The 21992-nt window shown below is 44.8% G+C and overlaps 1 protein-coding gene across 1 annotated transcript in view; it reads left to right on the forward strand.

The window, feature by feature from the left end:
- LOC140693677 (uncharacterized) overlaps positions 1–20081 on the forward strand; it is a 237953-nt gene extending 217872 nt beyond the window's left edge. The window contains exon 16 of the mRNA XM_072957385.1: positions 19880–20081. The gene's annotated coding sequence lies outside the window, so the exon portion shown is untranslated. The remainder of the gene's footprint in view (positions 1–19879) is intronic.
- The last annotated feature ends 1911 nt before the right edge of the window (positions 20082–21992 follow it).

Below are 21992 nucleotides of genomic sequence, written 5' to 3' on the forward strand. Positions count from 1 at the left end.
TCCTGAGGCTGCCTCTCTGCAGTGTGACCCAGCCCTCTGCCTGGGCTCTTCACTGACTCCAGTAGCCAGTTCTGGCTCATCCCTGCTAGCTCATGTCTAGGGCTGGTCATCACAGGGACCCTCTGTGTCAGTTTTCCCCAGTTCTGCCTGCCATGCAGTTGCCACTGTCCCCTCCAAACGTTGGAAGCTCTGCTTCTTTCCTAGCTGATCTCCCAGCTAGAGAGGTTGTGTCCCAGTGTGAGTGTGCCTTTCTTCCTATGCTACTCTTTCCCTGTAGGATCAGTCCTGCACTGAATTTTTCTTTTCTCTTTTTATTCCTTACCATATTTTGTGAGAATCTTCCTGTATTTCAAAATAAGAGACACTCTACCAGAGTTCAGGAGGTTTCTGTGCAATTCAATATTTTTGTAGATGTAATTCTTTGAGTATTTTGTGGGAGAGGTCAAGCTGTGAGTCTGTCTACTCTGCCATTTTGGCTCCTTCAAATTTTAAAATAGGGCTAGGTCTTTCTTAATTACTCTCAACAAGCTGTTGTAGTTTTCAGCGTACATGTCTTGTAATTTTTCCTTGCCTCTATTGGATGCTGATTCAGAACATACACAATCTTCTGGAGAAACCTGTCCCACCCTGCCATTTACTGCCAAATAGCTGGCCTGTGTCTGAGTCACCAAAAGGTTTTGTTCTTTATCTGATTCTTAATTCTTTAGAATTTATCATTTTACTCTCATAAATGCTGATTGTACTTGTAACAAATATTTAAAATAAAAATAATAAACTTTATTCTATAGATGAAATATGAATGAATCTCAAGTAACATATGCTTTTAATACCTTAGAATTAGTAAAGCAATATAGATACATTATAAACGCTTGAAATGTTGCCTAAAGGAAAAGTGCAGAGATTTGCAAATCCCACTCCCAGAAGTGACCGTCATTAATGGTTTGCTGAACATCTCTCAGTCTCTATCTCTCTCATTCTCTCTGCCTCTGTCTCTCACACACCACAAGATTCATTTACATCTATGATGATTTGACACATATGTGGTCATAGAGATGGCATCTTGGATGTAGATGATGGATTAACAGGCATCCAAACTGAGGGCTTCCTTGACATCAGGTAAAGACCTAGCACTCATTTTTCCAGCTGCACAACAATCATTCCTCCATCTGAACCAGAACTGATGAATCCCACCCCCTCTCCATGAACATTAGTGTTGCTTCCATTTCCCTAGTAGTTTAACCAGGATTGTGATGAACATCCTTGAAAAGACATCTTTGAAAAATTGTGCAAGAATTTTAGTATGATCAACGGTAAGCATTAGCACTGCTCGAAAAGTGGTGCACTTGTGGAACTGTGATGCATCCTGCATACTGTTCTCCCAGAGAGGAGAGTCTGCTCACTCTTCCCTCCAGGGGATCTACTGTGGCCTCTGTCTCCTCATGTTGTCACTAGAGCTGGTTGTCACCAGGATAAAGGCCTGCCAGTGTGATGTTGACCAATGCTGTCTCCGAAGTGTGAACATCTTCTTGCATTCTCACTTGAGAGGTCGAGCATCTCTAATATACACTGGCCACCTGCATTGCCTCTTGTTGGAATTGCATGTGTTTGTTCTGTTTCTGTTTAGAACACAGTGTTTCAAGATATTTTTGGACCACAGGGATGTGAAACCTTTCTCTGACTTTAGGTTATGAAAAATGATATTTCCATGTTGTGGTTTGTCTTTCATGGATTTTGATTATTATTATTTTTTTTATTTTGCTAGATTATGTTTTGCCACAGGAAGAGCTAAGCATCTCCCTCCAGGCTCTGGTTTCACACATAGAATAGCAGTGCCTATCTCGAGATTATGCACATAGTTACTAAAAATATTCATTTTGTACATCTCATCTTTAATCCACATGGATTTCCCTTTGAAATAACCAAAATGCTACTTCAAGTGAAAAAAAAAACACCAATCCCTTGTTAAAATATGAGAGCAGACACAAACAGCCATCTTTTGTATGATTTCATTGATAGGGAACATCCAGTGTAGGGAAAGACACACAGAGAGAAAGAGGATTAGGGCTTCTCAAGGGTTGGGGGAGGGAGAAAAGAGAATGTGTGCTTTGGATACGGGGTTTTATTTTGAGGAAAGAAACAGTCTGAAACTAGACAGTGACGATGTTTACACAGCATTGTGAATGCACTTAATGCTCCTGAATTGCACAATTTAAAATGGAAAAACATCTAAATTTTATTATGGTAAACTTAAAACATAAAAATAGATGGTACTCTAAATGACATGAAAGAAAACAAGGAAATGACAGAAAAAAGAAACAAAAATAATGCCAGGAGAAGGGAAGTAAAGTTCGGGTCTGAGAGTGGGTTGATTCTTAGAATTAGATGACAGTGTTGGTGGTTGTAGAGACATCTCATCCCGTAGGGGTGGTGATGCCTGAATTGGCTCTGGGTCTCATAGAAGTATTGTGTAGGTGCAGGGGGAGCTACAAAATCAGACTCAGGGTCTCCCTGCAGGACTGGTATTGTAACCTGGCTCTAGGTCTCGTGTAGGGCTAGTCTTACAGTCTGCAGAGCTGGTGGGATGTGACATGGTCCTGTGTGTTTTGCAGGTGCAGGCTCGGGTTCCCCAGCAGGGTTGTTAGAATGGGACACAGTCCTGGGTCTCCTGAAGGACCCAGCTCAGGATCTCATGCAAGACCAGGCTCAGGGTATCCTTGTAAGTCTTGTGGAATGAGACCCCATCATTTTTCTCCTGCAGCAGCAGATTCAGGGTGTCCCTGCAAGGTTTTGCAATTTCACCCTGCTCTATAAATCCTGCAGGAGCAGGCTTGGACTGTCCCTGCTGGGTTGTTGGAATATGACCCATCTCTGATTCTCTTTCAGAAGCAGGCTCAGGGTCCCCCTACAGGGCTAGTCGATTTTGTTCCAGTCTTAGGTCCTTTGCAGGTGCAGGACTGGGGTCTCCCTTCAGGGCTGGTGAAATGTGACTCAGCTGTTGGTCTCTTGAAGAAACAGGCAGAGTTTCTCCCTGCAAGCCTTGTGGAATGAGACCCAGTGCTGGGTCTCCTACAGGAGCATGCTTGGGGTCTACATGCAGGGCTAGTGGAATTGGACCTGGCTAATGGTGTCCCTGCAGTGCTGCTGGAATTGTTCCAATTCTTGGGTGTCTTGAAGGTGTAGGCTCTAAGTCTCCCTGCATTGCTAGTGAAATGTGACCCAGTTGTGGTTCTCCTGAAGGGACAGTCTCAGGGTTTCCCTGCAGGGCTGGTGGATGGGACATAGTCCTGGGTCTCTCGGAGGAGCAGGCTCATGTTGCAACATGACCAATCTCAGGTTCTCCTGCAGGAGTAGGCTTGGGGCTTTCCTGAAGGGCTAGTGGAATTGGACATGGCTCATGGTCTCCCTGCAGTGCCATTGGAATTGGTCCAAATCTTGGGTCTTTTGAAGGTGTAGGTTGCAGGCTGATAAATTACCTGTAGGGCTGGTGGAATGTGACATGGCTCTTAGTCTAATGCTAGAGCTGATTCAGGGTCTTTCCACAGGGTTGGTAGAATTGGTCCCAGGCCTGGGTCTCCTGCATGTGCAGGCTCTGGTATCCCTGTAGGGCTTGTGGAATGTGACTGGGTTTCTGTTTCCTGCAGGGGCAGGCTCAGAGTCTCCTTGCAGTGTTGCTGGAATGGCACATGGTTCTGAGTTTCCTGCAACAGCAGGCTTATGTCCATCCTGCATGGCTAGTTGAATATGACTCAGACCTTGGTCACTTGCAGGAGCAGGCTAGTTTTCTCACTGCTGGGATGGTGGAATCAGACCCTGTCCTGAGTCTTCTGCAGAAGCAGCTCCAGGTCTTCCTGCAGGGCTGTTGGAACATGACCCATCACTGGTTCTGCTTCAGGAGTAGGCACAGAGTCTCCTTGCAAGGATAGTGTAATTGGACCCAGCTCAGGGGTCACTACAGGGCTGATGAAATGTGTCCTGGCTCTGTGGTTCCTGCAAGTGTAGATTCTGTGTCTCCCTTCAGGGTTGGTTTAGTGGGACCCATTCCTGGGTCTCCTGTAGTAGTAGGCTCAGAGTCTCCCTGCAGGGCTGGTGGAATGGGCCCCTTCTCTAGGTCACCTGCCAGAACAGATTTGGACTCTGCCTTCAGGCTGGTGGAATTGGGCCTGTTCTTGCATCTCCTGCAGGAGCAGGCCTTGGGTCTTCCTGGAAGAATACTGTAATATGACCCATCTCTGGTTCTCTTGCAGGAGAAGCTCATGGTCTCCCTAGAAGGTTAGCAGAATTTGTCCCATTCCTTGGTCCAAGGCTCAGGGTATCCCTGCAAGGTTGGTGGAATGGGACCTAGTCCTGTGTCTCCTGCAGTAGCAGGTTCTGTTCTCTTTGCAGGGCTGGTGGAATGTGACTCCACCCTGTGGTTCTTTTGCAGATGCAGGCTCAGGGACCCCACCAGAACTGATGGCTTTTATTCTCCTATGGGAGCAGGTGAGGGATTCCCTGGAGAGCTGTTGGAATTGGTCCCAGTCCTGGGTCTCTTACAATTGCAGGCTCAGTGTTTCCCTGGAGGGTTTGTTGAATATGACTTGGCTGTGGGTATGCTGCAGGAGCAAGCTCAGTGTTTCCATGCAGGGTTGGTGGAATGGGATCTAGTTCTGGCTCTCCTGCAGGAGGAGGCTGGGGTTCTCCCTGGAGAGGCTGATGGAATTGGACTGGGATGTCTGTCTCCTGCAGGAGCAAGCCTATGGATTACCTGCAGAGCTGGTAGAATGTCACACAACTCTTGTTCTTCTGCAGGAGCTGGCTCATATTCTCTGTGAATGACTTGGTCTCCCCCAGGAGCAGGTTTGTAGTCTCACTACAGGGCTGGTGTTATGTGACCCGCACTGTGTTTTCTGCAGATGCAGTCTTAGTGTTTGACTGCAGGTTTGGTGGAATGGGACGAAGTTCTGGGTTTCCTGGAGTAGCAGGCTCACGGTCTCCCTTCTGGGGTATTGGAATGTGACCCAGTCATGTGTTTCCTGCCGAAGTGGCCTCAGGATATCCCTGCAGGGCTGTTGGAATTGTACCTCACTGTGTATCACCTGCAGGATCAGGTTTGTGCTCTCCCAGGAAGGCTGGCGTATTTGGACCTATTCCTGGGTCTCCTGCAGAAGCAGGCTTTCAGTCTTCCTGCAGGGCTTCTGGAATATGACATATCTCTAATTTTCCTGCAGGACCAGGCTTGTGGGTCACCCAGCAAGGCTAGTGGAATTGAACCCACTTCAAGGTCTTAGTGCATGATTGATGGAATGGGACCCAGTCCTGGGTCTCCTGCAGGAATTGGCTCAGAGTCTTCCTGCAGGACTGGTGAAATTGGACCAATTCCTGAGTCTCCTGCAGGAGGAGGCCCTGCATCTTCCTGGAGGGATGGTGGAATATGACAGAGATCTGTTTCTCCTGCAGGAACAGGCTCAAGGTCTCCCTACAAGGCTAGTGTAATTGGACACATTCCTGGATCCATTGCAAGTGAAGGCATGATGGTCTTCCTACACAGCTGGTGGAATGTGATTCGGCTCTGAGTCTCCTGCAGGAGTAGGCTTAGGGTCTCCTTGAAAGATTGGTGAAATGGGACACAGTGCTGTGTCTCCTGCAGTAGCAGGCTCAGGTTCTCCCTACAGTATTGGTAAAATTGGACCTGGCTCTAATTCTCCTGCAGTAGCAGACTGAGGGTATACCTGCATGGCTGGTTGAGTGTGAAGGAACAGCAAGTCTTAATACATTGGCCCACTCCAGGGAAAAGGATAAACAGGGCTTGGTGCATGGTCTCATATTTTCTGAAAAAGCCCCTTGAGATGTGTTGATTCTGATGACCTCTTCCAAGAACTTGAACACTTTTAGAATCTCTGCCCATTCATCTTGTTTAGACTGAAGGAATCTGCCTTTCATCAGTTCTTGGAATAGAGATCAACACAAAAGGAAAGAGGGAAGAAAAAAATACCAATCTATCTGTTGAGAAATCAGCTGAAGACATTAAAAATTTCTCTTGCAATGCACTTGTTTCTATTTTGGTGCATTTAGAATCATTTCCTTATTATCAATTTTGGCCATTTAAATTAGAATATATATTGTTGTAGGCCTACTGGGGTTCGTTATGCTTGGACGCTCTGTGCTTGCTGTGTTGAGATGGCCGGATCTAGCTTTGGTTTAAGAAAATTTCAGTCTGATTTCTTCAAATACCTTTTCAAATCATTTGTCTTTATTCTTTTCCATGTGGGATTCCTATGAGTCATCCACTGGTATGTTTTCTCTTATCCCAGGTTTCAGTTGCATTGCTTGCATTGGTTTTCACTTGCTTTTCTATGTCGTGCTCTGACTGAGTGATTGCGGTTATCCTGTTTTCTAAGTCGTTTATTTGTTCCTGTGCATTATCTAGTCCGATTTGGACTGTCTTTAGCTTAGCTATTCTCACCATTGAGTTTTCTGATTATATTTGGCTCATCTAAAGTGTTTCTCTTTCCATTTATACTAGCCTGCATTTGTATTCATAGACTCAAGATTTCCTTCAGTGTTTTTATGTCCTCCCTTTTCAAGTCATGTTCTAGTAAATTTTGGGGGTCTAATACATTGGATGTTCTTTCAGGAGACTCCTGTCTTTTGAAAATTTGGAATAGTTCTTTTAACTTTATTATATCTCTCTATCGCTATGGGTTAAGGATTATCAATTATCTATTATAGACTTGAACGGCTTTTGTAAGTGAAATCATTTCTGTGCACATTTAGTTTTAATGCTGTGAGGATTGTTTTTGGTATGTAATGATGCCATGCATTCCTTCTGTGTCTGTTGCCTGTTATATCTATGATTGCTACTGCGGTTTTTGTTGTGGTGAATATAACATATTCTAGTAAATTAGCAGAGTGTCATTTTGGTTAAACGTTTATCATAGCTCTGACAGTGCTGGGACTACTAATTTTTGCTGGAATAGAGGTTTCCAAATGGTTTCTGGGCTGCAGGCTGGATATGTGGAGAGGGAATTGTTCCAATACACTCTCATGAAAGTGCATTCGTCCTTACTGTTGCCACGGAAAAGTCAAAATTTTATAATGGGTTCCCTCAGGTTCTCTGCAAACAAAAACAAAAGTGGAAACAAATCTAATGATGTCACGCATTAGAACCTGCTGAAACAATCCTGCAGTGCCACAATCGGGTCCTTAGTGTAGTACTGGGTCAGCACCACAACTATAGTTGCATTAGCATGTGGTAGGCAAGGTTGATGGAAAGGCTTCAAATTCTCCTATTTTTCAGCAGATCTCTGCTCCAAGAACTTTTGTCAGTAAGGCATGGGAACTCAAAGGCAAGCATGGAGCATTTCAAAAACCTCTGCTTTGGACAATAAGAAATTTCAATCCTGCCTAAGAAAGTTGCAGATCTTTTGGCTATAGAATCTTATTTCAACACTAAATTGCCCTGGATTCTAGAAACCAGATAAAGATGGCTCTGATTGAGACCATTTCTCCTTTATGGAGAAAATGAGCAATTATACTGTGGATGTGAAAAGGCTGTGACTAAGGCCCTGGGTTACTAAGCTATTCCACAACACATATGCCAGCAGATTTAATATTAAGAGAGGACCCAGGCATATCTGTTCTCTAGATAGTACGAACCACAGCCCAAAACAATCTCCAAACCTCTGGGAATAAATTTGTGACATCAGCCACACCCCTAACACACAGATTCCACAGGCACTCCTAGCTCAAAATTGACAGATGGAGTATTGGTCTGGGAATCAATTGCAGAGAAATTTTGTGATTATTGCTTTCAGTTATGTCAATCAAACGTCCACTATGCACTCTTTTAACCCTCAGCACATCGTCTTCCATCTTAAATGACCTGTCCACTTTAGAGTGTGCATCCCAGTAAAACACAGTTTCCCCTTTACTGCTCCTTCACCCAAGGTCAGGTCCTGCACTGATTTCCATTCTCTACTTTGCCTTCTACTCTTTCCAGGTTATGTGAGAATTCTTTCTGACTTTTGAAGTACGAGATGTTTGGCCATTATTCAGCAGGGATCCTGAGCCAAGGGCCAGGAGAGTGGATGTTTATCTTGCTGTATACATGGGAGAGAGTGAGCGAAGTTTGCACTGGTACTCTGCCAGTTTGGCATGGATAAATTAACACAGTTTAGACATAACTCACAGACACTTGATCCTTGTTTAGCTATTTTTCTCTATATCAATGGTGGAAGGATGAGTTAGAAGATTCCAAGTCTGACAATGTGTACATACCTCCATTGCAGACTTTCAAATAGTTAACAGACTTTCAAATAGTTAACCAAAAGTCATGAAGGAGGCAGGTCAACACTTTTCTCTTGGTGCTTCCAACACTAAGAAAAACAATGAAATAATTTTTAGAATCATTAACAACCACAACCATGGGTTTCCATTGTTCATGTGGTGCCCTTTCCTAATAATGGCACATACTGGTCAATGTTGGTGATTCAAGGGGCAACATTACTATTTAGGAAAGCACAAAGAAACCCAAACAATGTATTTTTATACAGGCTTGGTTTCAATAGCACTTAGAGACATTGTAGATATGAGAACACTGCTGCAATTTTGCTAGGCTATTGAGAATCATGTGCTCTTCTATGAAAGATGAGAATGATTAATCGTCCAATTATGTTGAGAAACACAATTAAACCCGACAAATATGGCAACCACATTATATCCTGCACCCGGTACTTGATTGAAGGGAAAAGATGGTCCACAAAAAATGTGTCACTACATATCTATGCCAACAATTACACTCATTTCAATAACAGAATTATAATAGTTACAAATACTGTTTTGAAAAACTGAGGATAAATAAATATTCAAATTCAGGCAAAGAATCCACTCACTTACAAAACACCCTTCACACCAAAGTAGATATAACCACAGCATGATCTGAATCTGGGGGAAGGTCATCATTTCACAGTGTGAGCTAAGAATTCAAACCAACCTATTTTGGTCGAGAGTCGTTGACCATGGAGGAGTTCACTATTGTGCACAGAAAGTGAAGGTGGAGGAATTCTGAATCTAGGAGGGTCTTCCAGTACTCCTACAGGCTTCAATGCAGTTCAAGGGCTGATTCTCTGAAATGTATAACTGAGTGAAGGGGAGGGAAATCAAGTGCTTGAGAGCAAGGCATAACCATGGGAAAAGGTTTAGTAGGGCTTGGTGCATGGTCGTCTGAGTGGTTTGTAAATGCCCCGTGGAACGTTTGGAATTTCAAGACATCTTTGAATAACATGAGACCTTCTATCATTTCTACTTTCTCTTATGTTTTGGATGGAAGAAATCTTGGACCCGTACTTGGAGCAGAGAATTCAGTAACTTCCTCAAGTGCACATTCATATTCAACATGTTACTGAAAGTATCAACGAGGCACAATATGTCCATGAATGTCTTCCAAGATTGGTATTCTCTACAGGTCTCCATGTCAGTATTATTCATAGTAGCAGAACAAATCACATAAATGAGATCGCATCTCTCCTCAATCCATGCAGCCAGCTTTTCTGACAGATTCTCTTCTTGTCTCCTATAAAGTCAAATTCTAAAGGATTGGGCAATTCTGAAAGTACCTCGGAGAAACACAAGTGAGCTGATGACAGGTATTTCTTCCACTATCTGCTCTTAAGGGTTCTGGAAAATGACCTGTGAACACAGGCCATTGGGCAGCAGCAGTATCTCGAACTTACACAGCTTCCCGGACCAAACACCTAAGCCAAGCTCCACAGAGGGAGGCAGCCCCTCCATCACACTGATCCACCCACAGAACTCTGCCCGGTTACCTAGGATCCAACAGCCACAACAAGCCTCGCGGTACACACCAACATTCCACCTGGAATCCAACAGGTAACTGCCATCCCCAATGGCTGCTGCATCTTCTCAGTCTTGGGGGAGGGGCTGCATCTGACGAGAGGTTCCTAAGGTAAATGTGGTTCCACCCACTAGCGTCCCATGGGCCTTTCTTCATCCCTATTTACTTTGGTACAGATCTGTATGCACAGTACCAAAGGAAGGAAGTGTGTCCATTTTCAGTTGATGGTTTACACGTCTTTAAATTTTCTAACAGTTCACAGCACACAGAGACCCACTAAAGGAGACTTCGGTTCCTGTAATATCCGTACACCAGGAATACATATGCGTCGCCTGATTTCTGCTGAAACACCCGCACTCTCAGGACATGGATCCATTTGTTTCATGGGGGCTGAAATTCCAAGAAATGAAACCAACCCCAATGTGCACTTTATTGTCTGTCTCCTTTGCCCTTAGTACACTATTGCAGAGCTACTTGTCTTTGTTATAGGCTTCTTACATTTCTTCTCTACGTAGGGTAGAATATGGCATTCCTTCATCCTGTTGGAAGACATACAAGTCTACATCACGGACTAGGAATACATTTGATTCCAAATCGGCTTTTGGGTTAGGTCACGATATGCTCTTATGAATCAATATTTACGAATATAAATGCACGCCTTTGATTTCCAAATACAAGTGTGTTCAGTACATGCAAGACAAGATAATGGGTCGATGAGTGCTGAATGATCCTTGATATCACCTTGAGAATTTTCTTTTGAATAATCATGATTCCCTTGGTATATGTCACCAACTATACAGAGTGGGTGCTTGTTTGTTTCTTTGATTATTTGTTGGACTGCATCCCGTTATTTTGCAAACAACTCAGGCCATGCATCTATCCTTTCGCTTCAAACACAGAGTCAAATAAGCTGATTCACTTAAGAGAGTGTTTCCAATCACCTAGGATTTCCTGCTTCCCTCTCCCATCTTTAGGGTTTTGATGTCCTCCTTGCCTTCTTCTTGTTTCTTCTTTGCCACTCATGCTCTTCTTGCATTTCCAATAATGGTTTTCTTCTTTCCATTTCCTCTTGCTGCTTTTCTATTCAGGGGAGTATTGTCAACCTCTTTTAGAAGAAGTTTTGAACTGCTGAATTCTTTTAAGGTTTGCCGGTCTGTGGAATTGTGTAGCTCTGCCGTTATTAGAAATGGTGGTCATGTGGCATAGGCTACCCTAGATGGCAGCATTTGGCCATTCAGCATATGGTCTGTGTCCTGGCACTCCTCCCTGTCCTGCAATATTGCTGCCGAGCTATCAGCTGAAACCCCTCTGGAGGTTCCCTTGTGACTATGTTGTTTCCTCCAGGTGCATTTAAATCACTGGGATATTCGTGAACTTTGTTGATTTGAATCATACAGCTGCTGGTAGGTCTATTGGGATTCCACCTCCTTTGGACTCTGTGTACTTCCTGAATTCGCATAGATGATTCTTTCTTGGCTTTCAGCAAGTTTCAGTCTGATTTTTCTACAGATAAATTTTCAGATATTTTTTGTTTCTTTATCTCTTGCTTTTCCATCTGGGACTCTTATGAATTCTAGTCTTTCATGCCCTGTCTTAACCCAGGATTCAACAGCAATGTTTTCATTGGTTTGCACTTGCTTTCCTATGTCTGCTTCTGACCGAGGGATTTCTGTTCCCCTGTCTTCACAGTCATTCACGCGTCCCTCTGCATTATCTAGTCTGCTAAGAACTGAACTGTAGCCCTGATATTATCACATCCATTGAGTTTTCTGATATTTTTTGGCTCGTCTTTAGACTTTCTCTTCCCCTTTTCTGGTGTTCTGCCTTTGGTGATTCTGAGACACTGTTGTTCTTCAGTGTTTTCCTGACCACCATTTTCAACACTTGGTCTGGATAGCGTTTTGCAGTCTAGTTGTTTGAAAGCTTATCTTTTGGGCCTTCAATATCTTTGGAACTGAAAATGGTACTTCCTGTTTCTTTTACTGTACTTCTTCATCTCTACTGGTCAGGTAATATCAGATATCTAATGTAGACTTCTAGGGCTTTGTTAAGTTAAAATTTTAGACCCTTGGCTCTACGCAATTCCATGGGATTTCTGTGAGGACAATTTCTCCTAGACATTGATGCCATATCCTGTTCCTGTGTGTGTTGTCCTGTCTATCTCCAATTGCTGGTGTTGCATTTGTTGTGATAAACAACCCATACTATTTCGAGTAGCATAACTTCATTTTGATTACGCTTATCTCACAATTCTGAAAGTGCGCAGGACACTTCCTCTTGTGGAAATGAAGCTTCTAAAGGTTCTCAGCTCTGCATTCTGCTCTATGTCATTTTGGAGTGTTTCCAAAACAGCAAACTGAGAGTGCGCTTGTGCTTTGTAGTGCCACGGGAATGTCCCAATGAAAGCAGTTATTCCCAGAGCTTCTCTGTTTACTGACACAACAGTGGAAGCATATCTATGGATGTCACACATCAGGGCCTGCTGGAATGATCCCGCAGACCTGCATTGGCATCCTCTGTGCCGTACCGTGCCGGTGCCATCCAAAATGTAGCATCCGCTTTTGGGAGATAATGGTGAAGGTAATGCTTCCTCTTCTCATGCTGTGGACTGGGACCACTCTTCCTTGTCCTCTCATCCTAGTGGCACGGGTGCACGAAGGCAACCGCAGAGCTGTTGCGCATCCTGTGCCTCAAACCAAACCATAATCCCAGCCCAGGTTATGAATGTAGCAGATCCTAAGGCTTTTCATTCTGATTTCAAACCCAAGGCCCCCTGGATCCCTCAGACCAGATGCACGATAGCTCTGATTCAGCCCCACACGTGCTCTATTGGCAAATTCCCAATTGGTCCCTGGTCCTGCAGATGCACTGGGTGTGGCCATGGGACATATCGGTAATCTCAACCGCGTGACCAGTGTGGTTGCTTTATCATTGGTACACAGTTCGGCTTGCTCTCTTGATTCGACCCACCACATCCCACAACGCACTCCAGATCCCTGAGACTCAGCGTGTGCCATCATCCGTAGCCCTATCCCTCACTGACCGTTGCCTCTGCTACCTCAAATTTGGCAGATCGGATCTTGGTCTCAGAATCAACTGTGGGGATATTTTGCGCTGGTTTCTTTGAGTTCTGTCAGCCAAGCATCTGCTGTGCACTCTTGTAAATCTCAGCACATCACCTTCAATCCCATGTCTCCTGTCCGCTTGAGAGTGTGCGTCCAAGTTAACAGAGTTTCACCCTTGTTGCTCCATCACCAGGGGTCAGACCCTGCACTGGTTTCCATTCCCTGCATTGCCTTCTCCTGCTTCCAGGTGTTCTGAGGCCTCATCCTGTCTTTGGTAGTAACAGACCTCTCTTCGGCAAGTGTCCTGTGCAAGGGCTGGGTGAGTGGATGTTTCCATTGCTCTGTACATGGGAGCGAGTGAGTGCAGGTTGCACTTCTTCTCTGCCAACTGGGCATCGATGAATCAACACTATCCAGATACATTTCACAGAAATGTGATATTTGCTTAGCTCTTGGTTTCTATACAGCCGTGGTGGGAGGGATTGTCCGAAGACAATTGTTTTGACATTATGTTGATATCTCATTTGCACTCTTTAAGAATTTTAACAGAATTCATTTACATGTCTTGGGAGTTATACGAAAATGAAGTTATTTTTTGAAACACACTAAATCGACCTAGAAGCCAGACTTGTCAATTTTGGTAACATTTTGTCAGCTCTACGGAAAACCTAGACAGATAGAATGCAAACTAGCAGTCCAATCTGTTAAAGGGGTCATGTCAGCTCTTTACGGTTGAAGCCTCCGAAACCAACAGGAACCATGAAATAAGTATTGGAAACAGGAAGTAACCCCCAACCTAGGATACACTTGTGCATGTGGTGCCCTTTACTCCCAATGACACCTACTGGCCAGTGTTGGCATTTCAAGGGGTAACACCCCTCTCTAGGAAAATACAAGAGGAAACAAACCAAATATATACATTTAGGTTTGAATCTAAAAGCACCTAGAGGCATTATAGCTAGGAGAACCCTGCTGCAGCTTTGCTAGTCTATTGAGAACCAGGTGTTCTTCTATCAGTGATGAGAATGCTTAATCATCCGATCATGTTGGGTAAAGCAATTTAACGCAACCAAGTCTGCACCCCCATGATATAGTGCCCCCGGGGGCTTGACTTAAGTGAAAGGCGATCCACAAAAGCTGTGACTTTAATGTCATTGGCGACTTTTACAGTACAGTTCACTTTCTGACTTATACTATTTACCTATACTGTCTTGAAAAACTGAGGCCTAATACAGATTCAAGTTCAGTCAATGATTCCCCTCGCTTACCACACTCCCTTCACCCCAGGGAAGACATAAACACAACATTTGCTGAATCTAGCGGAAGGCCATCGTTTCTAGGTGTGAGCTAAGTATTCAATTCCTATCTATTTCAGCCGAGACTATTTGACCTTTAGGGAGTTCACTGTTGTTCACAGAGTGTGAAGCTGGAGGAACTCTGATTCTAGGAGGGGCTTGCTCTTCTCGTAATGGCTTCCTTGCAGCTCAGGTACTGATCCTTCAAAATGGATGCCTGAGTGGAGGGCAGGGAAGGGCAAGTGCTTGCTAGCTATGCCCAAACCTGGGTAAAGGCTTACCTGGGCTTGGTGAATTTTGGTCTGAATGGCTTGGGAATGCCCCTTGGGACGTGTGGATTCTCACGACCTCTTCCAAGAACAGGAGCGTTTTGATCATCTCTGCCATCTCTTCTCTTTCAGACGTCAGGGACCTTGGACCCGTTTTTGGAGAAGAGAATTGAGGAACTTCCTCAAGTCCACGTTGGCACTCCGTATGTTTCTGCCAGGATCAGCGAGGTCCAATAGGTCTCATGAATGTCTTTTGAGCCTGGTATCCTCTACAGCTGTCTCCACGCCAGTATTCTCCATGGTAGCAGAACATCTCTCATCAATGTGTTCGCATCTCTCCTCAATCCGTGCAGCCAGGTTTTCGGCCAGCTTCTCTTCGTGTCTCCCATAAAGTCGACTTCACCAGGACTGGGCAAGTCGGAAAGTACCTCGGAGCCTCACCAGTAAGCTGATGACAGGCAGATCTTCCACTGTCTGCCCTTTCAGGTTCTGGAAACTGACCTGTGAACTCAGGTCTTTGGGCAGCAGCAGTATCTCGAACTGACACAGCTTCCCGGACCATACACCTAAGCCAAGCTCCACAGACGGCGGCAGCCCCTCCATCACACTGATCCACCCACAGAACTCTGCCCGGTTACCTAGGATCCAACAGCCACAACAAGCCTCGCGGTGCACACCAACATTCCACCTGGAATCCAACCGGTAACTGCCATCCCCAATGGCTGCTGCATCTTCTCAGTCTTGGGGGAGGGGCTGCATCCGACGAGAGGTTCCTAAGGTAAATGTGATTCTACCCACTAGCGTCCCATGGGCCTTTCTTCTTCCCTCTTTCCTTTTGTTCAGATCTGTATGCACAGTACCAATGGAGGGAAGTGTGTCCCTTTTCAGTTGATGCTTTCACACGTCTTTAAACTTTCTAACAGTTCACAGTACACAGAGACCCACGAAAGGAGACTTATGTTCCTGTAATATCCATACACCAGGAATACATATGCGTCGCCTGATTTCTGCTGAAACACCCGCACTCTCAGGACATGGATCCATTTGTTTCATGGGGGCTGAAATTCCAAGAAATGAAACCAACCCCAATGTGCACTTTACTGTCTGGCTCTTTTGCTCTCAGTACACTTTGGCAGAGCTACTTGCCTTTGTTATAGGCTTCTTACATTTCTTCTCTACGTAGCGTAGAATATGGCATTCCTTCATCCTGTTGGAAGACATACAAGTCTACATCACGGACTAGGAATCCATTTGATTCCAAATCAGCATTTGGGTTAGGTCACGATATGCTCTCATGAATCAATATTTACGAATATGAATGCACGCCTCTGATTTCCGAATACAAGTGTGCTGATTACATGCAAGCCGCGATACTGGGTCTATGCTTGCTGAAGGATCCTTGACATCACCTTGAGTATTTTCTTTTGAATAATCATGGTTCCCTTGGTATATGTCAGCCAACCGTACCCGTTTGGTGCTTGTTTGTTGGTTTGATTATTTGTTGGTCTGCTTCTCGCTTGTTTTGCAAACACGTCAGGCCATGCATCTCTCCTTTCGCTTCAAACAGAGAGTCAAATAAGCTGATTCACTTAAGAGAGTGCTTCCAATCACCTAGGATTTCCTGCTTCCCTCTCCCATCTTTAGGGTTTTGATGTCCTCCTTGCCTTCTTCTTGTTTCCTCTTTGCCACTCATGCTCTTCTTGCATTTCCAATAATGGTTTTCTTCTTTCCATTTCCTCTTGCTGCTTTTCTATTCAGGGGAGTATTGTCAACCTTTCTTTTAGAAGAAGTTTTGAACTGCTGAATTCTTTTAAGGTTTGCCGGTCTGTGGAATTGTCTAGCCCCGCCGTTATTAGAAATGGTGGTCATGTGGCATAGACTACCCTAGATGGCAGCATTTGGCCATTCAGTATATGGTCTGTGTCCTGGCACTCCTCCCTGTCCTGAAATATTGCTGCCGAGATATCAGCTGAAACCCCTCTGGAGGTTCCCTTGTGAATATGTGGTTTCCTCCAGGTGCATTTAAATCACTGGGATATTCGTGAATCATACAGCTGCTGGTAGGTCTATTGGGATTCCACCTCCTTTGGACGCTGTGTACTTCCTGAATTCGCATAGATGATTCTTTCTTGGCTTTCAGCATGTTTCAGTCTGATTTTTCTACAGATAAATTTTCAGATATTTTTTGTTTCTTTATCTCTTGCTTTTCCATCTGGGACTCTTATGAATTCTAGTCTTTCATGCCCTGTCTTAACCCAGGATTCAACAGCAATGTTTTCATTGGTTTGCACTTGCTTTCCTATGTCTGCTTCTGACCGAGGGATTTCTGTTCCCCTGTCTTCACAGTCATTCACGCGTCCCTCTGCATTATCTAGTCTGCTAAGGACTGAATTGTAGCCCTGATATTATCACATCCATTGAGTTTTCTGATATTTTTTGGCTCATCTTTAGACTTTCTCTTCCCCTTTTCTGGTGTTCTGCCTTTGGTGAATCTGAGACACTGTTGTTTTTCACTGTTTTCCTGACCACAATTTTCAACACTTGGTCTGGATAGCGTTTTGCAGTCTAGTTGTTTGAAAGCTTATCTTTTGGGCCTTCAATATCTTTGGAACTGAAAATGGTACTTCCTGTTTCTTTTACTGTACTTCTTCATCTCTACTGGTCAGGTAATATCAGATATCTAATGTAGACTTCTAGGGCTTTGTTAAGTTAAAATTTTAGACTCTTGGCTCTACGCAATTCCATGGGATTTCTGTGAGGACAATTTCTCCTAGACATTGATGCCATATCCTGTTCCTGTGTGTGTTGTCCTGTCTATCTCCAATTGCTGGTGTTGCATTTGTTGTGATAAACAACCCATACTATTTCGAGTAGCATAACTTCATTTTGATTACGCTTATCTCACAATTCTGAAAGTGCGCAGGACACTTCCTCTTGTGGAAATGAAGCTTCTAAAGGTTCTCAGCTCTGCATTCTGCTCTATGTCATTTTGGAGTGTTTCCAAAACAGCAAACTGAGAGTGCGCTTGTGCTTTGTAGTGCCACGGGAATGTCCCAATGAAAGCAGTTCTTCCCAGAGCTTCTCTGTCTACTGACACAACAGTGGAAGCATATCTATGGATGTCACACATCAGGGCCTGCTGGAATGATCCCGCAGACCTGCATTGGCATCCTCTGTGCCGTACCGTGCCGGTGCCATCCAAAATGTAGCATCCGCTTTTGGGAGATAATGGTGAAGGTAATGCTTCCTCTTCTCATGCTGTGGACTGGGACCACTCTTCCTTGTCCTCTCATCCTAGTGGCACGGGTGCACGAAGGCAACCGCAGAGCTGTTGCGCATCCTGTGCCTCAAACCAAACCATAATCCCAGCCCAGGTTATGAATGTAGCAGATCCTAAGGCTTTCCATTCTGATTTCAAACCCAAGGCCCCCTGGATCCCTCAGACCAGATGCACGATAGCTCTGATTCAGCCCCACACGTGCTCTATTGGCAAATTCCCAATTGGTCCCTGGTCCTGCAGATGCACTGGGTGTGGCCATGGGACATATCGGTAATCTCAACCGCGTGACCAGTGTGGTTGCTTTATCATTGGTACACAGTTCGGATTGCTCTCTTGATTCGACCCACCACATCCCACAACGCACTCCAGATCCCTGAGACTCAGCGTGTGCCATCATCCGTAGCCCTATCCCTCACTGACCGTTGCCTCTGCTACCTCAAATTTGGCAGATCGGATCTTGGTCTCAGAATCAACTGTGGGGATATTTTGCGCTTGTTTCTTTGAGTTCTGTCAGCCAAGCATCTGCTGTGCACTCTTGTAAATCTCAGCACATCACCTTCAATCCCATGTCTCCTGTCCGCTTGAGAGTGTGCGTCCAAGTTAACAGAGTTTCACCCTTGTTGCTCCATCACCAGGGGTCAGACCCTGCACTGGTTTCCATTCCCTGCATTGCCTTCTCCTGCTTCCAGGTGTTCTGAGGCCTCATCCTGTCTTTGGTAGTAACAGACCTCTCTTCGGCAAGTGTCCTGTGCAAGGGCTGGGTGAGTGGATGTTTCCATTGCTCTGTACATGGGAGCGAGTGAGTGCAGGTTGCACTTCTTCTCTGCCAACTGGGCATCGATGAATCAACACTATCCAGATACATTTCACAGAAATGTGATATTTGCTTAGCTCTTGGTTTCTATACAGCCGTGGTGGGAGGGATTGTCCGAAGTCAATTGTTTTGACATTATGTTGATATCTCATTTGCACTCTTTAAGAATTTTAACAGAATTCATTTACATGTCTTGGGAGTTATACGAAAATGAAGTTATTTTTTGAAACACACTAAATCGACTTAGAAGCCAGACTTGTCAATTTTGGTAACATTTTGTCAGCTCTACGGAAAACCTAGACAGATAGAATGCAAACTAGCAGTCCAAACTGTTAAAGGGGTCATGTCAGCTCTTTACGGTTGAAGCCTCCGAAACCAACAGGAACCATGAAATAAGTATTGGAAACAGGAAGTAACCCCCAACCTTGGATACACTTGTGCATGTGGTGCCCTTTACTCCCAATGACACCTACTGGCCAGTGTTGGCATTTCAAGGGGTAACGTCCCTCTCTAGGAAAATACAAGAGGAAACAAACCAAATATATACATTTAGGTTTGAATCTAAAAGCACCTAGAGGCATTATAGCTAGGAGAACCCTGCTGCAGCTTTGCTAGTCTATTGAGAACCAGGTGTTCTTCTATCAGTGATGAGAATGCTTAATCATCCGATCATGTTGGGTAAAGCAATTTAACGCAACCAAGTCTGCACCCCCATGATATAGTGCCCCCGGGGGCTTGACTTAAGTGAAAGGCGATCCACAAAAGCTGTGACTTTAATGTCATTGGCGACTTTTACAGTACAGTTCACTTTCTGACTTATACTATTTACCTATACTGTCTTGAAAAACTGAGGCCTAATACAGATTCAAGTTCAGTCAATGATTCCCCTCGCTTACCACACTCCCTTCACCCCAGGGAAGACATAAACACAACATTTGCTGAATCTAGCGGAAGGCCATCGTTTCTAGGTGTGAGCTAAGTATTCAATTCCTATCTATTTCAGCCGAGACTATTTGACCTTTAGGGAGTTCACTGTTGTTCACAGAGTGTGAAGCTGGAGGAACTCTGATTCTAGGAGGGGCTTGCTCTTCTCGTAATGGCTTCCTTGCAGCTCAGGTACTGATCCTTCAAAATGGATGCCTGAGTGGAGGGCAGGGAAGGGCAAGTGCTTGCTAGCTATGCCCAAACCTGGGTAAAGGCTTACCTGGGCTTGGTGAATTTTGGTCTGAATGGCTTGGGAATGCCCCTTGGGACGTGTGGATTCTCACGACCTCTTCCAAGAACAGGAGCGTTTTGATCATCTCTGCCATCTCTTCTCTTTCAGACGTCAGGGGCCTTGGACCCGTTTTTGGAGAAGAGAATTGAGGAACTTCCTCAAGTCCACGTTGGCACTCCGTATGTTTCTGCCAGGATCAGCGAGGTCCAATAGGTCTCATGAATGTCTTTTGAGCCTGGTATCCTCTACAGCTGTCTCCACGCCAGTATTCTCCATGGTAGCAGAACATCTCTCATCAATGTGTTCGCATCTCTCCTCAATCCGTGCAGCCAGGTTTTCGGCCAGCTTCTCTTCGTGTCTCCCATAAAGTCGACTTCACCAGGACTGGGCAAGTCGGAAAGTACCTCGGAGCCTCACCAGTAAGCTGATGACAGGCAGATCTTCCACTGTCTGCCCTTTCAGGTTCTGGAAACTGACCTGTGAACTCAGGTCTTTGGGCAGCAGCAGTATCTCGAACTGACACAGCTTCCCGGACCATACACCTAAGCCAAGCTCCACAGACGGCGGCAGCCCCTCCATCACACTGATCCACCCACAGAACTCTGCCCGGTTACCTAGGATCCAACAGCCACAACAAGCCTCGCGGTGCACACCAACATTCCACCTGGAATCCAACCGGTAACTGCCATCCCCAATGGCTGCTGCATCTTCTCAGTCTTGGGGGAGGGGCTGCATCCGACGAGAGGTTCCTAAGGTAAATGTGATTCTACCCACTAGCGTCCCATGGGCCTTTCTTCTTCCCTCTTTCCTTTTGTTCAGATCTGTATGCACAGTACCAATGGAGGGAAGTGTGTCCCTTTTCAGTTGATGCTTTCACACGTCTTTAAACTTTCTAACAGTTCACAGTACACAGAGACCCACGAAAGGAGACTTATGTTCCTGTAATATCCATACACCAGGAATACATATGCGTCGCCTGATTTCTGCTGAAACACCCGCACTCTCAGGACATGGATCCATTTGTTTCATGGGGGCTGAAATTCCAAGAAATGAAACCAACCCCAATGTGCACTTTACTGTCTGGCTCTTTTGCTCTCAGTACACTTTGGCAGAGCTACTTGCCTTTGTTATAGGCTTCTTACATTTCTTCTCTACGTAGCGTAGAATATGGCATTCCTTCATCCTGTTGGAAGACATACAAGTCTACATCACGGACTAGGAATCCATTTGATTCCAAATCAGCATTTGGGTTAGGTCACGATATGCTCTCATGAATCAATATTTACGAATATGAATGCACGCCTCTGATTTCCGAATACAAGTGTGCTGATTACATGCAAGCCGCGATACTGGGTCGATGCTTGCTGAAGGATCCTTGACATCACCTTGAGTATTTTCTTTTGAATAATCATGGTTCCCTTGGTATATGTCAGCCAACCGTACCCGTTTGGTGCTTGTTTGTTGGTTTGATTATTTGTTGGTCTGCTTCTCGCTTGTTTTGCAAACACGTCAGGCCATGCATCTCTCCTTTCGCTTCAAACAGAGAGTCAAATAAGCTGATTCACTTAAGAGAGTGCTTCCAATCACCTAGGATTTCCTGCTTCCCTCTCCCATCTTTAGGGTTTTGATGTCCTCCTTGCCTTCTTCTTGTTTCCTCTTTGCCACTCATGCTCTTCTTGCATTTCCAATAATGGTTTTCTTCTTTCCATTTCCTCTTGCTGCTTTTCTATTCAGGGGAGTATTGTCAACCTTTCTTTTAGAAGAAGTTTTGAACTGCTGAATTCTTTTAAGGTTTGCCGGTCTGTGGAATTGTCTAGCCCCGCCGTTATTAGAAATGGTGGTCATGTGGCATAGACTACCCTAGATGGCAGCATTTGGCCATTCAGTATATGGTCTGTGTCCTGGCACTCCTCCCTGTCCTGAAATATTGCTGCCGAGATATCAGCTGAAACCCCTCTGGAGGTTCCCTTGTGAATATGTGGTTTCCTCCAGGTGCATTTAAATCACTGGGATATTCGTGAATCATACAGCTGCTGGTAGGTCTATTGGGATTCCACCTCCTTTGGACGCTGTGTACTTCCTGAATTCGCATAGATGATTCTTTCTTGGCTTTCAGCATGTTTCAGTCTGATTTTTCTACAGATAAATTTTCAGATATTTTTTGTTTCTTTATCTCTTGCTTTTCCATCTGGGACTCTTATGAATTCTAGTCTTTCATGCC

The sequence above is a fragment of the Vicugna pacos genome, unplaced genomic scaffold (assembly GCF_048564905.1).
Source record: "Vicugna pacos unplaced genomic scaffold, VicPac4 scaffold_20, whole genome shotgun sequence".
NCBI lineage: Eukaryota > Metazoa > Chordata > Mammalia > Artiodactyla > Camelidae > Vicugna > Vicugna pacos.